Source organism: Eschrichtius robustus, chromosome 1 (genome assembly GCF_028021215.1).
Source record: "Eschrichtius robustus isolate mEscRob2 chromosome 1, mEscRob2.pri, whole genome shotgun sequence".
Classification (NCBI taxonomy): Eukaryota; Metazoa; Chordata; class Mammalia; order Artiodactyla; family Eschrichtiidae; genus Eschrichtius; species Eschrichtius robustus.
Window position 1 is genome coordinate 129,343,675 of NC_090824.1, and position 14,234 is coordinate 129,357,908.

The 14,234-nt window shown below is 41.3% G+C and overlaps 1 long non-coding RNA gene across 1 annotated transcript in view; it reads right to left on the minus strand.

The window, feature by feature from the left end:
• LOC137771293 (uncharacterized) overlaps nucleotides 1-14,234 on the minus strand; it is a 33,628-nt gene that overhangs the window by 18,215 nt on the left and 1,179 nt on the right. The window contains exon 2 of the long non-coding RNA XR_011075355.1: nucleotides 6,661-6,737. This is a non-coding gene — a long non-coding RNA (uncharacterized lncRNA). The remainder of the gene's footprint in view (nucleotides 1-6,660; nucleotides 6,738-14,234) is intronic.

A 14,234-nucleotide genomic window follows, 5' to 3' on the forward strand; every position in this document is an offset into this window, starting at 1 on the left:
AAGCAATAATAGGAATGGAGAACAGAAGAAAGCTGAAAATACAGAAGAGATTAAAAAGATAAGATGAGCATGCCATAAAGAATATTACATCAATGCATTAAAAAACTTATTAGAAAGGGAAACATTTCTAGAAACATATAACTTATCGAAGCTGTAACAAGAAAGCTTGAGTTCCCAACAGTATTAAAGAAATTGAATCAGTGGCTTAAAAAAAAATCAAGCCTTGCTGGTTTTCAGGCAATTTCTAGCAGATTTTCATGGAACAAATGATTCTAATTTCACACAAACAAAGACTATCCAAAGAAGCAATGCTCCTCAACTCATACGAGGTTAGTATAACCTTGAAATAAAATCAGTCAAGTATGAGAAAGTATGAGAAAGAAAATAACAGACCAGAATCCCTCATGAACATATTAAATGGAAATACTATAAACAAAATACTAGCAAATCAAATCCAACAGCATATATTAAAGGCAATTCATCATGACTAAGCTGGATTTATCCCTAGAATATTTGGATCATTTAACATAAAAGCCCATGACTTTAATTCATCACGTTAATGGGTTAAAGGAGAAGTTGTATGATTATCTAAATAGATCTAGTAAAGGCAGTCAGTAAAAGTCAACATTCATGCCTGGTAAAAACTCTTAGTAAAGCAGGAATAAAAAAAACTTCCTAACATTAAGAGGTAATCTTTTTTAAAAAGCCTACAGTAGTCATCATTCTTAATGATGAATCACTGAAAGCATTGTTCCTTTAAGAGCAGAACGAGGCAAAGGAGTCTGCCATCACCTCTTCTGCTCCACAAGGCAAGGATAAGACAGATATAAGGAGAGAGAAGGAAACAATACTGTCATTATTTGTAGCTAATATAATTGTTTACATAGAAAACCCCAAAAGAATCTACAGACAAATTATTAGAATTAATGAGAGAGTTTACCAAGGTTGCTAAATACAAAACAATTCACCAAGGTTGCTAAATACAGAAACTGATATATATCTCCCTAGATTAAGATCTTAATCTTAAAATTACAAAGAGATAAACCAGTTAAAAATGGGCAAAAGACATAAATAGACACTTTACAAAAAAGGAAACAAATCTCCAATAAAAATTAAAATACGCTGGACCTCATTGATGGCCAGGGAAATATTATACAAGTCAATGCCACAATAAGATCCTGTTTTCCAACTCCATTGGCAACAACTAAGAAATTTAGTCACACCGAGTGCTGATGGAGATGAAGATCACTGGGACCTTTTATATACCACAAATGGAGTGTAAACTGGTACAACTTTGAAAGACACTTTGGCTATATGTATTTTGTAAAATTGAACTAGATATGTTATAAAGAGGTTCTTGCACATGTATAAGAATATTCATTGCCATACTGTTAAAAAATGGCAAAAAATTGGAGGCTACCAAATGTCCATTGACAGGAGAATGGATAAATAAATAGCTATTTATTCCCACAGGGAATCAACTCCAGCTACACACATAACATGGTCAAATATAATGTATGAAAAAGGCAAGTTGCAGAAAATGGCATAAAATCATGACAGCACTTTTATAAAGCTCAGATGAGTAAATTAAATAATATTTCATTTAGGGATGCATATACAAATGATAAAACAACCTATTTTTAAAAATCAAGAAAATGGTCAACATAAAATTCAAGCCAGTATTATCTCTAATGAGGAGGCAGGATAAGATAAGAAAACGGCATACAGGTGGATGCATTAATAGGTAATGTTCTAGTTCTTAAGATGGATGGTGCACTTCCAGGTGTTTATTTTATATTGCATTTATTATTTTGATGTTTCAAATACTATGCATAAAATGCTTAAAAAGTGGCCTGTAGTTTCCCGTTTTCACCACTACATGGCAGGCTAGTCCGCCAGTAAAGTGACTCCTGAATGGGAAAGGCTAGTGAAAATGAAACTATACCTAATGACAGTGTTCTAGTAAGCACTCAATTTCCCCTGTAGGAACACATGCAAAATGTAAAACAGGGCTTTTTGTTCTGAGTGTTTACATGCACAACCAGGGCAGCTCAGGTGCGCATTACTCTGACCTGGATCTTGCAGCTCTGTTGTCAGGTTTTGTTTTTTCCTTTCTTTTTGCCTTATGTAACCATTTTTGAAAACTTAAAAGTGTATCTGCTTAAATGTTGATTTTTATTTTTCAGAACTTTCCAGTATTTCCCAAGGTTTCATTTCTAAATTAACAACATGGAGCATAACGTTGGTTACTTGGTTTCCCTCTTGGCAATTGACACATCTAACTTCCCCTTCTAATGTTTATTGATTATGGGCGGTTTTGTAGCATTAGCATTAGAACCACTGCTTTAATGAATGTCTGGATGACACTGTTACATACAGGAATATTTAAAAATCAGTAACAGTGTTAAAATAGCAGCACAATATTCACAATAGTCATCAAAATTACTCATAGGAATTCTGGTGCCAAATTGCACCAGTCACAGGAAGTGACTGACAAACGTTGGTAGGTATTTCTGTTTTAGCAGCCAATATTATGCCACCAAGTGGCAACAGCACAAACGGTCCTCCAGCCACCCACTTCCTTTTTCATGCTCTACACCTGCCCTGTCCACTTGATCAGCCACTAGCCCCATGTGGCAATTGAGGTCTTGGAACGAGATGTGACCTAAGTGTAAAATACACACTGGATTTTGAGGACTTAGTATGTATGAAAAAAAAAAAAAAAGTAAAATGTCTCAGTAATTTTAATACTGATTACATGTTGAGATGATAATATTTTTGGATATGTTAGGGTAAATAAAATATATTAAAATTAATCTCACCTTTTTAATTAGACACTAGAACATTTAAAATTACATACGTGGCTCGCCTGTGGGGCTCACATTTTATTTCTATTGGACAGCACAGCTCTAGATGTTATCACCAAGACTTGCGATCCCTACCTACCAGGGCCGGCTGCATGGGTGTGTGGCCGGTGCAGTCGTACAGGGGGTCCCCTGTTCTGAAGTGCTGTTACTGCCTCGAAATCCTTAATTGTATCTTTGAATTTGCGTTTCAGAAGGAAGTCTCCTAGAACAATGGAGCATGTGCCAGGGGCTGGGAAGCCTTGGTTCATGCGCCATCCCGCCTCCTTCCGCCTCCCGGTGTCCCTGGCCCTGCGCGGCGACTGCTGCTCTCTTCCGTCCCCGGCAGAGTTCTGGGCGCGGCCATGGGAAGGGTCAGGGGTGTGATGGTGCCCATCCCTTCCCCGGGCTGGCTGCGCAGGGTCTCTCGCCCACCTCAATCCAGGGGCGAGAGTTTCACCGGCGCCGAGGTCTCAGTACCGTTGGGAGTCGCCTGTCTGCCCCGGTTTGGGCAGGGGGCCCTGGGGCAGGAGAGACACCTGGCCTGACCTCTCCAGACTCCGCCAGGCTAGGGCGGTCATCTGCTGGCAGGAGCCGGACACAGCAGCACGCAGGCCTGCGCTCGCTGCAACCCTGCAGGAGGGATGCGCCCTGGGGGGACCGCTCTCGCTAGAGAGTGTCGGCGTGTTCCGGAAGGGCGCCCTACTCTGGCTCCGAGCTTGGGGGAGGATTGGGAGGGCTCTTTTCCTCCTAACGACCTTCCTCCGTCTTTCTTGTGTTTGTCTGTTATGGACAGCTCAAGGCACCCCTGGGGACAAACCGTAACTCACAAATTGTGTAATCTCTGTATTGTGTGATTCCGTGTGTGAGTGAAATACTATGATAGTTGCATTTTAAACTGGCATTGCACAATAGAAAGATGAATGGTAAAATTCATGTTAGTAATTACAGTTTTAATTTTAATTTACTTTATATATTTTAATTTAAAAAATTAATTGTGGCAAAATACACAACATAAAATTTACCATCTTAATCATTTTAATTGTACAGCTCAGTACCATCAAGTATTTACATCGTTGTGCAACCAACACCTCCGTGTTGCAGTACATGTCAGAATTTCTTTCCTTGTTAAGACTGAATAATATTCCATTGTATGTATATACCACATTTTATCCATTCGTCCAGCCATGGGCATTTGGGTTGCTTCCACTTTTTGGCTATTGTGAATAATGCTGCTATAAACGTGTGTGTATAAATATCTCTTTCCATTTACTTTGCTAAAATAAACAAGACTGCAATTAATACGTTTGTACATACATCACTTTGCGTGCTTGTAAGTCCATTTCTAGGATAAATTCCTAAAAGTAAAATTGTTGGGTCAAAGGAAATGTGCATTTTATAATTTGTTAAATATTGCCAAATTGCTGTCCATAGATGTTGAACCATTTTACACAGCCACCCCAGCGCTGTATGTTTTCAAACTTTTTGATCTTTGACAATATGCTAGATTAAAAATGGTATTTACGTCAATAAGAATGAACAGAAACATGTGAAATACGTTTAAGTCCATGAGTTTGTATTAATACAGTAAACTTCCCCAGCAATCTGTAATGTTCATTTTTGGAGGATGTTAGGGAAACAATTCATTATTTTGAAACAAACAAACAAAAACAAAAGGAAAGAATCAAGTATGACCTGCCTTTTCTATGTAAACTGTATGTCAGCATAGCTAAATAGTTAACAAGAGGAAGTTTCTCTTTATAAAAGTATTCTCATTATTAAATAAAGAAGAAATAATCAACCACTAAGGAAATGATGGATGTAGGCAATGATCATCAATGGTTGCAAAGAGAGACCAAGATAAAGCGAGACAGAGATGAGTAGACATCCATCCTATGCTTCGTAATAGGAGACCACTGTGCTACCTCTCAACTATTCTTGCCTAAACATTCAAACTGAATCTGAGAGTCACCAGGTCTAACTGCCAACAAGTTACAGAAAATATAGGGATGAGAAGAACATGTTAAACACCAAATCAAGGGGATGCAATCAGCAAAATTCAGACCGTAGGAAACTCTACAGGACAAGTGACCTAGTTTCTTCAATAAATAAATTAAAAAAGAAGAAGAAAAGAAAAGTGGGGGGGGGGGGGAGGGATAGGGAATCTCTAAATTAAATTTAAGGTACATAGCATCCAAATGCAATATATGGGTCTTATTTAGATCCTGATTCAAATGAAAAAACATGTGCTATCACTTATGAGACATTTAGGAATGTGAACCCTGATTGGATATTTAATGATATTAAGGAATTAATTGTTGATTTGAAGATATTATGGTATTATGCTATTTTATAATATTATATTTTAGATAATATGGTACTATTTTTCAGATTTATGATATTATGGTTAGGTTAAAAAATCTTATCTTTTAAAGATATATACTAAAATAATTATTGATGAAATGATAAAATGTCTGAGATTTGCTTCAAAATAATACAATGGGAATGTGTGTGGGATGGGGTATGGATGAACCATGACTGACTATGAGCTTATGATTATTGAATCCAGGTGATTCGTACTCTACAATTCTCTCTACTTTTGTTTATGTTTGTAATTTTCCAAATAAAGAAGTTCATTTCAAAAAAAAAAAAAAAAAGGGCTTCCCTGTTGGCACAGTGGTTAAGAATCCGCCTGCCAATGCAGGGGACACGGGTTCGAGCCCTGGTCTGGGAAGATCCCACATGCCGCGGAGCAACTAAGCCCGTGAGCCACAACTACTGAGCTTGCGCGTCTGGAGCCTGTGCTCCGCAACAAGAGAGGCCGCGACAGTGATAGGCCCGCGCACCGCGATGAAGAGTGGCCCCCGCTCTCCGCAACTGGAGAAAGCCCTCACACAGAAACAAAGACCCAACACAGCCAAAAATAAATAAATAAATAAATTTATTTAAAAAAAAAAAAAAAAAAGACAATGAAAGGGTAATCAGAAACAATGAGTACAGATGGCTCTTTTTTGGAATTTTGATGCAAAAAGGAAAAAAAAAGCAACAGCTATCAGGGTCAACAGAGGGTATTACAAAAAAAAACCACCTTAAGTATTCAAGTATTACATATGTATGGAAAAGTGTACTGCACAAGGAATCCTCACCAAATAAATACCCCCATATATTAAAAAAGGTATTTTACTGGGTCTTTTGGGTAAACATATATAGAAAACAAATGAACCCCACATCTAGGAGTATAACATTTAGCCCACACACACGGTGAACTCACAGTATGGAAAGGACAGAGCAAAAACAGGCAAAAAAAAGGCAGGCTTCCACTTTTGTGAGAAAGGGGATTTCAAGCTAAGAAGTTGGTCTTGTTAAATAAGAACTGAGACCACCCATGTCAACATGACACAACTGCTCTAGGAAATTCTAGTCCAGGAGGATAAATAGATTAATTGTTTGCTTCAAGAAATTAATTTATCTGGGCAAATAGTTTGCTCATCTGGGACAGGACAGATGACTCTCAGGACCACAGACTGCTCACACAGGCAAAGAGCTCACATATATGACCAAGTTTATTTAACGAGACTTGCTTCAAGACCCCTGCTTTTCTGTGTCTATGGATCTTAAACTGTCTTAAATGTCACAAACTGTGCCCACTCCCCATCAATTTCTTGCTTTGAAAAACCACCTTAAACCACTGGAGCCCAGGCCTCCAAATCCTATAAACACCCTTTCTTGAAATCTTCCTTCTTAGAAACTACACCAAGTCTCTTTCAAGGTGTTATTTTCCCTTTCTGCAGTAAATACTGAATTAACTTAGACTTACTTTGCTTGATCAACAGGTTTTTCTGGTCTTCTTTTGAGGAGTTGGCAGTAGCCAAGAGTTCTCCTAAAACCTGTGAACTTGAATGAGAAAAAACTGCCATTTATTTTCAGAAACCTTTAACTGTAAGGGAGCATTTCCTTCAACTATGAATGTGCACAACAAACCACAGTGACTTTTGCACAAGTAAAAATTACAGGTATTTTCAGTCTGCATTATAGCTGTTGCATACATCTCAAAATATCATTTACGCTTAACACTACTTTGAAATGAATGATAGGGTCAGAACTGTGAAGGCACTGAGATTTTACCCTCCCTGCAAGCTAACAAGTCAGCTTGCCACAGTTTCCTGGATAAGGACAGAAGACACAAAACTCCTGGATCCCAAATGTAAGACTTTATTACTCACAGCAAAAGGGGTAGCTAGAGTGTCAGTGTATTTGCGCTGTTTCCCTGAGCTCTAATTCCCGCTGGGCAATGTGGAGGGCCAGGTGACTGGAGCACATGTAGTAGATTATGTTACATAAGAAGAATTTAGAGCCGAGGGCCCAGCACTTGTTTGAGTAAGCAGCAAATAAGCTAGTCTGTTGCCTAAGTGACTACCTACTGAAACCGCTCAATATCACAAGGGTAAACTCAGCAAGGATGTCCAGGACCCCTGGTGGACTGCCTCTCCTACATGTAGTACTAGATCTTGTCATTAATGCATTTATAAAGGAGCAGATGTATTACTCTATCATCATTTTGTTTTTATATTTTAATATAATTCATTTCCCTTATAATCCTATGTATTTTATTGTATGCATACAAATACATTACTCTGAGATGGGGTTGGTAAGCTTAACCAGGCTGCCAAAGAGGCCCATGGCACAAATAAGGTCAAGAAACTGAAGATTTTCAAAAATATTTTCACCAATGAGTGTGGATATAAAAATAAAATTTTATACAACTCCATTACTCAGGAAAACCTTTTCAGAGCTCTTCTTGTCTAGAAGGCAGAATGGGAAGGGCCCTGGCACCAAATCCAGGGCACTAGAGTTTGACTTTTAGTTGTATGAACCCCAATTTTCCTTATCTGTAACATGAGATGCTTGTTACCTAACTCACTGGCTCAAAACCTAGAGAAGTATATTGTCACACGTTGCTGGTGGGAGTGTAAATTGAATACCTTTTCTGGAGAGTAATTCGGCTATATGTAATCAAAAATATTCAAATCCTTCGAGCTAGTAGTTCCATTACTAGAAATTTACTATTAGGACATAATCAGATATATAGACAGAAATGTAAGTAAAAAGATGTTCACGGCAGTATTATTTATAGGTAAACACTTCTGTAAATATCTGGAATGTCCAACAATTAGGGCATGGCTACAGAAACTGTGGCACTTCTATACTGCTAAATGCAGTCATTATGGATTTTTATAGCTGAATGTTTGGCACCATTAGAAAATGCCTATGATTTTATGTTAAGTGGAAAAAAAAAATCTAAAACTCTTTATGTAGTATGCCTCCAATTTTGTTTAAGTGACCTATATATGTATATAGGCTCAGAAAAAAAGCCTAGTTAGAAATTTACTGAAAACGTTACTGCTAGTGGTATAATATATACATATTTGACATTTTAAAATTTACATTTAAAAACATTTCCCAGTATTCCTCAATAAGCATGTGATGCTTTGTAATAAGAGAAGCCAATTATTTTCAAAAGCAGCTCAAAATTGAGCTTATTTATGTGCAATGCTATGGAAATCATACTGTGCTACACAATTGTGAAATGTTATTAGTGTTTTTCTGGGGCTTTAGAAGCATGGTTGGATTCATGTTGAAATCAATAAATATGACTGCAAGGAAAATACATTGGTCAGTGGGCGGCCCAGTTTTGTGCAGCTCCTCCAGCAGGCGGGCTCCCTCTGCTCGCTCCTGCCCCCTCCCCCTGCAGCCCAGCAGCTGAGAGACTCGCCCTGCTCTAACCTCTGTTTTTCTTCTCCCCCTCCATCCACCACCAAGCCCTCCTTCCTCCGGTACTAGTCTGTCTGGTCTTGTCTCCTGGGCTGAATCATGCCTCAGAAATGGAAAAAGCCTCAAGGCCAGGGCCTGTCTGTGTTAAACAGCTGGGGCCCAGCTTTGAGTGTGCCATCAATGTGCATAATGAGGGTTTTGCTGCAGATTCCAGGTTAGAGGCCTGTGTGGGTGGTGCCATGTTTCTGGGCTTCTGGGCCTGAGCCCTGATGGAACGCTAAAACCATATGGCCAGACAAAGGTGAGGAAAGAGCCACTTCTGTGGCATGATTTGAGGGCATCCTTGCCCCAGAGGTCTCTGGTGCCAACTCACTCACCTCCACTCTTGAGATCTCCACCATAGGAGAAGGCTCCTGTTAAAATATACATGGATCGCCTGGGGCAGCAACATATCCTAATACTAAGACAGGCGCTGGGGCTTCCCTGGTGGCACAGTGGTTAAGAATCCGCCTGCCAATGCAGGGGACACAGGTTCAAGCCCTCGTCCGGGAAGATCCCACATGCCGTGGAGCAACTAAGCCCGTGCACCGCAACTACTGAGCCTGCACTGTAGAGCCCGTGAGCCACTACTACTGAGCCTGCGTGCCACAACTACTGGAGCCCAGTCGCCTAGAGCCCGTGCTCTGCAACAAGAGAAGCCACCGCAATGAGAAGCCCGTGCACCGCAATGAAGAGTAGCCCCTGCTCGCCGCAACTAGAGAAAGCCCGCATGCAGCAACAAAGACCCAACGCAGCCAAAACTAAATTAATTAATTTAAAAAAAAAGACTGAGGCTCTGGAATCAGACAGACTCAGTTAGATTTGGATCCCAGCTCCACTACTGCTTGGGGATGTCACTTGATGTCTCTGAGCCTGGGTCTCCTCATTTGTAAACGATGACAAAAAGCACTTACATACACCAAGCATATGCCAAGCACAAATCTATGTGCCTTTCTTATATTAACTCATCTGATCTATGCAACAACCTTATTTAGGCACATGCTGTTATCATCGTGTTCATCTTACAGATGAGGAAACTGAGGCCCAGGTGGTTAATTAACTTACTCAAAGTCTCACAGGATCAGCACTAAGATGAACCCCGGCAGTATGGTTCTAGAGTCTATGTTTTTAAGGACCATGTTTGGGAGGCTCACTGTAAGATGGAACAATAGTAACTATGATTTATTAGGAGCTTACTTAGTACCAGGCACTGTGCTAAAGGCTATATAGGAATTTCTCGTTAGTTCCTCCCACTGCCTGGATGAGGGAGGGACTATTGTTACATGCTAACCCTGACCTGGCAGGACAGTCTGCTATATACAAGGCCCTCTATTAAGGGCTGGGCCTTCAGGGGTTGCTACAGCATAGAAGAACTAAGATGTGTCCATAAATAACCGTGATTCATGGTAGAATCAGAGCTTGATAGAGCTGGCAGAGAGCTTAGAGATTATCTGGTTTAAACTTGTGTTTACTGATGACAAGAACTGACTTGCTTTGTTTTTTCCCACAGGGTTTGGGGATTCAGTGATATAATGATAACAATAGCCAACACTTAATGAGTTGCTTGCTGTGTGTGTATGTGTGCTGTTGTGTGTGTGTTTTTGTGTGTCTCTGTGTGTGTTTATCTCATTTAGCCCTCACAATGACCAGATAGAAGCACTGTTATTATCCCATTTCATAGATAAGAAAACTGAGTGAAGAAGCTAAATAAGCAACTTGTCCAGTGTCACTCAGTTAGCAAACGGTGGAGCTGGGATGCTGGCAGAGTAGATTCCAGACCTTGGGTGCTGAACCACCATGCTTTCTGTCACCCCAGTTACAGAAGGTGGTTAAGAAGCCTAGGAGGCGGGGGCTGGATTGGGTGGATGGGAAAGTGTTGTAGACCATAAAGTGCTATACAGACATGAGTTATTATTAGAAAGAGGTAAGGGACTCCCCTGGTGGTCCAATGGCTAAGACTCTGCGCTCCCAATGCAGGGGGCCCAGGTTTGATCCCTGGTCAGGGAACTAGATCCCACATGCTACAACTAAGAGTTCGCATGCCGCAACTAAAGATCCAGCATGCTGCAACGAAGATTCCGCATACGGCAACAAAGATCCCGTGTGCTGTAACTAAGACCAAGCACAGCCAAATAAATAAACAAATGTTAAAAAAAAAAGAAAGAGGTAAGGGTTCCAAGAGAGGTATAAAGTGGTACAGAGCTCAGGGCAAAACAAGGAAGATCTCTAGGATGAGATAGCATTTGCTTTGGATTTGGACCTGTGTTCCTGGGTAGGAATGAGGAATGTCCAGGGTGTGTGTGGGATTGCCAGGTGGGGAAGAGTTTCCTCTAGCCCTCTCCCATTAACAAAGGATGGATGATCAGATTAGCTAACTAGCACCTAAGCCCAGGAGAAGTGATCAGGACCATAGAAAGCCTTGGGGACCTCTAGCCGAGATCCTAGCTGCAGAGAGCAGGCTGGGTGGGGGCCACTCAGAGGGGGATAAAGAGGGAACAGAAAGCTGGTAGCAGGGTCAGGGCATGGGGGTCAGACAGCCAACATCCAAATCCTGACATTCTAGCACACTCTAGTTACGAGGTCATGAGCAAGTTACACATTTCTTTCTTTCTTTTTTTTTTTTTAAATCTTTCCCTGCTCTCCAGTGCATTTTCTTTTTTTTGTTTTTTTGGGTTTTTTTTGTATGTTCTTTGTGCTATTTTTTTTTCTTATTAGTCATCAATTTAATACACATCAGTGAATACATGTCAATTCCAATCTCCCAATTCATCACACCACCACCCCCACCCGCCGCCGCTTTCCCCCCTTGGTGTCCATACGTTTGTTCTCTACATCTGGTTACACAACATTTCTATCTCAGTTTCTTCATCTGAAGAATGGGAATGATAATATTGGCATGTCCCTCAGAGGCTTGCCCAAATTTAACGTGCTAATCTGTATACAGTGTTTACTATGATGCCTGGCACACGGTAAGCACTCAATATGAGCTCGCTATTGTTATTTCTGTTATTGTAATCCCAGGGTACCTGACTGGTACCATGATTCAGGGAGGAATGGGGTCAGAAGAAAGAAGGCACATGTCGACTTCAGTCTACTTTCCTTGTAAACCTAAACCTGGCAGGGGTGAACTCGCTTGGGAAATAACACAGACCAGCTGCCCCCTCTCCTCCACCTTAGGTTTTGTCTTTGACAATTATTACATCTGCTTTTCAGGGGAAGTCTAGGAGAGAGAGGAGGAGGAGACAAAGCCTAGTGGGCTGCCAGTCCTCTGAAACTGGGCTAATAGAGACTGGTCATCAGTCTGATTTTTGACATCTTCCTTTGGAGGTTCTGTTGGAATTTCTCAGCTCTTGTCAATTAACCTCCCCAGCCCCTTGCATACTATGGATTTACTTTCCATATGTGTCCAGAGGCAGACTCATCCTGCAGGGAGAATGCAGATGGGGTGGGAAGTCCTTTCTTGAACAGGTTAATGGCACAATAGAAGTATGACTGGGGTGGGAGCTAGGGAGAAGGAAAACTAATGTGTACTGACAGGCACTCCTTCGCAGGACGAGGCTGGGTGAAGGAGCCTGCCTGTCACCATCACACCAGCCCTGCATGCAAAGTATTTATTACCCCCATTGTACAGATGAAGAAACTTGCCCAAGGCCACAGCTAACCCACAGAGAAGGGAGTCCAACCCAGATCTATTCAACACCGAAAGCCATCCTCTTCCATTAGTATATGTGGGAGGCTTACAGGACTAAAACAAGTATCTTTACTGGTGCTTGAAAAATGACATTTTGAATACATTTTATACAAAATCTGAGAAACTCCTTTGATTCAGAGCTGTAGGCTGGGCTGACCTGGCTTGGAAAAAGGAATATTCTATGGAAGGTACAGCTAATTCTGCTCATAGGTCACCTCCAATCCCCAGAAAACAAAGTGCTGGATGTTGGTCCTGTCTTTTGTCCAGGTAGAAGGTTGCAGTTTGCTGTCATCAGCAAATCAATCTCCATCTGGATACAACTATTTTCAGTTACATTTTACTACTGATCATTTGCTCAGTGGCTTTCTGTCAAAGGGGAAGGGAATAGGTCAGAAGCACAAGGAGCTATTTGTGGGCTCTGGCCTTTGAGAAAGCAGCCTTGTCCTGTTTATACATCCTCTCTCTAATTTGCCCAGCCTGACCACAGAAACATCATCCTCCAAGCCCAGGTAAATATAGGCTACCAAACACTCTCCAGTCAATGGCTATTGAGCAACACAAGGAGCCCAGAACCCTATACTAGGCAACTGCGATAAATAAAGAAGTTTCCTGACCTTGGGCTGCTGGAGCAGAAGTATATTCCCATCTGGGGGAGGAGTTCCCAAAGTGCAAGTTCCGAGACCCTCTCTGGCATGACTCTTGGTTTAGTCACCCTTTCTAGCACTCATCCAGTTACACAACCAAATTGAGGTGTCAGCACCAGGATGAACCCTAGTTCATCTCAAAAGGGCAAGAGGAGGAAGAAGAAAGTTTCTTTTTTTTGATGTGGACCGTTTTTAAAGTCTTTATTGAATTTATTATAATATTGCTTCTGTTTTATGTTTTGGTTTTTTGGCCCAGAGGCACGTGGGATCTAAGTTCCCCTACCAGGGACCAAACCTGCACCCTCTGCATTGGAAGGTGAAGTCCTAACCACTGGACCATCAGGAAAGTCCCAGAAGAAAGTTTCTTACTCAGCACTGAATAGCTGGATGAATCAGGTCTCTTTCAGAAAATGAAACCAAAGGGAAGAAGGGGCCTGTGTCTGGATCACCTTCGAAAAGTTGGGTGTGAAAAGAATGATGCAGGGCAAAGGGCTGCAAGGAGAGGGAGGAAGGGAGGGAGAGGGAGAGAGAGAGGGAGAGAGGGGCAGAGAATAGGAGGAGCCTAGTTGCTCTATAGAGCCTAGGAATGAAATCAGTTGGAAGGGAGCCCCCAGGTCCCACATCCGAATGTGTCACTGCCAAGTGCCCAGAGGCCAAAAAGCCTGGCTCAGTCTGTCAAGAACTGGAATTTTTTCCAACCCTGAAGCCCCAGAATGAGAACAACCAGCTTCCCCTTCTTTTCCACCAGTTATTTCAGAGACTCTACTGGTAGAACCCCACCTTCAGCTCTGATTTCCAATGTTGTTTTTGTTTAACATGGGTGAAAAAGTGTAGAGATCTGAAAATAGGTAAAGTTGTACTGTAGGGTGGAAGAGGAAAATCTGAGAAGTGGCCCAAACCCTCACCAATAGCTCTGCAACTAAGACGAGGCCTTCACCAACTAGGATTGGAACGGTGGGGTTCAAATGAAATAATTTATGTGAACTCATTGAGCCCAGCCTGGTCCCTTGGGACCAAATAAATGTATTTGTTCTTTCTCTATGGTAGATATTGTCCTTTGTGTGTGTATGGAGGAAGTGACCTCCATATTGAACTTATACTTTCTGTGACTGCCCCATGAGATTCATCACCTCCACTCCTACCATCCTAGTCCCAAACCTTTCCTCCTAAATGGCCTTCCTGCTTTGACTCCTGCCTACTACAGTTTATTCTTTACATAGTAGCTAGGGTGATCTTTTAAAAAAT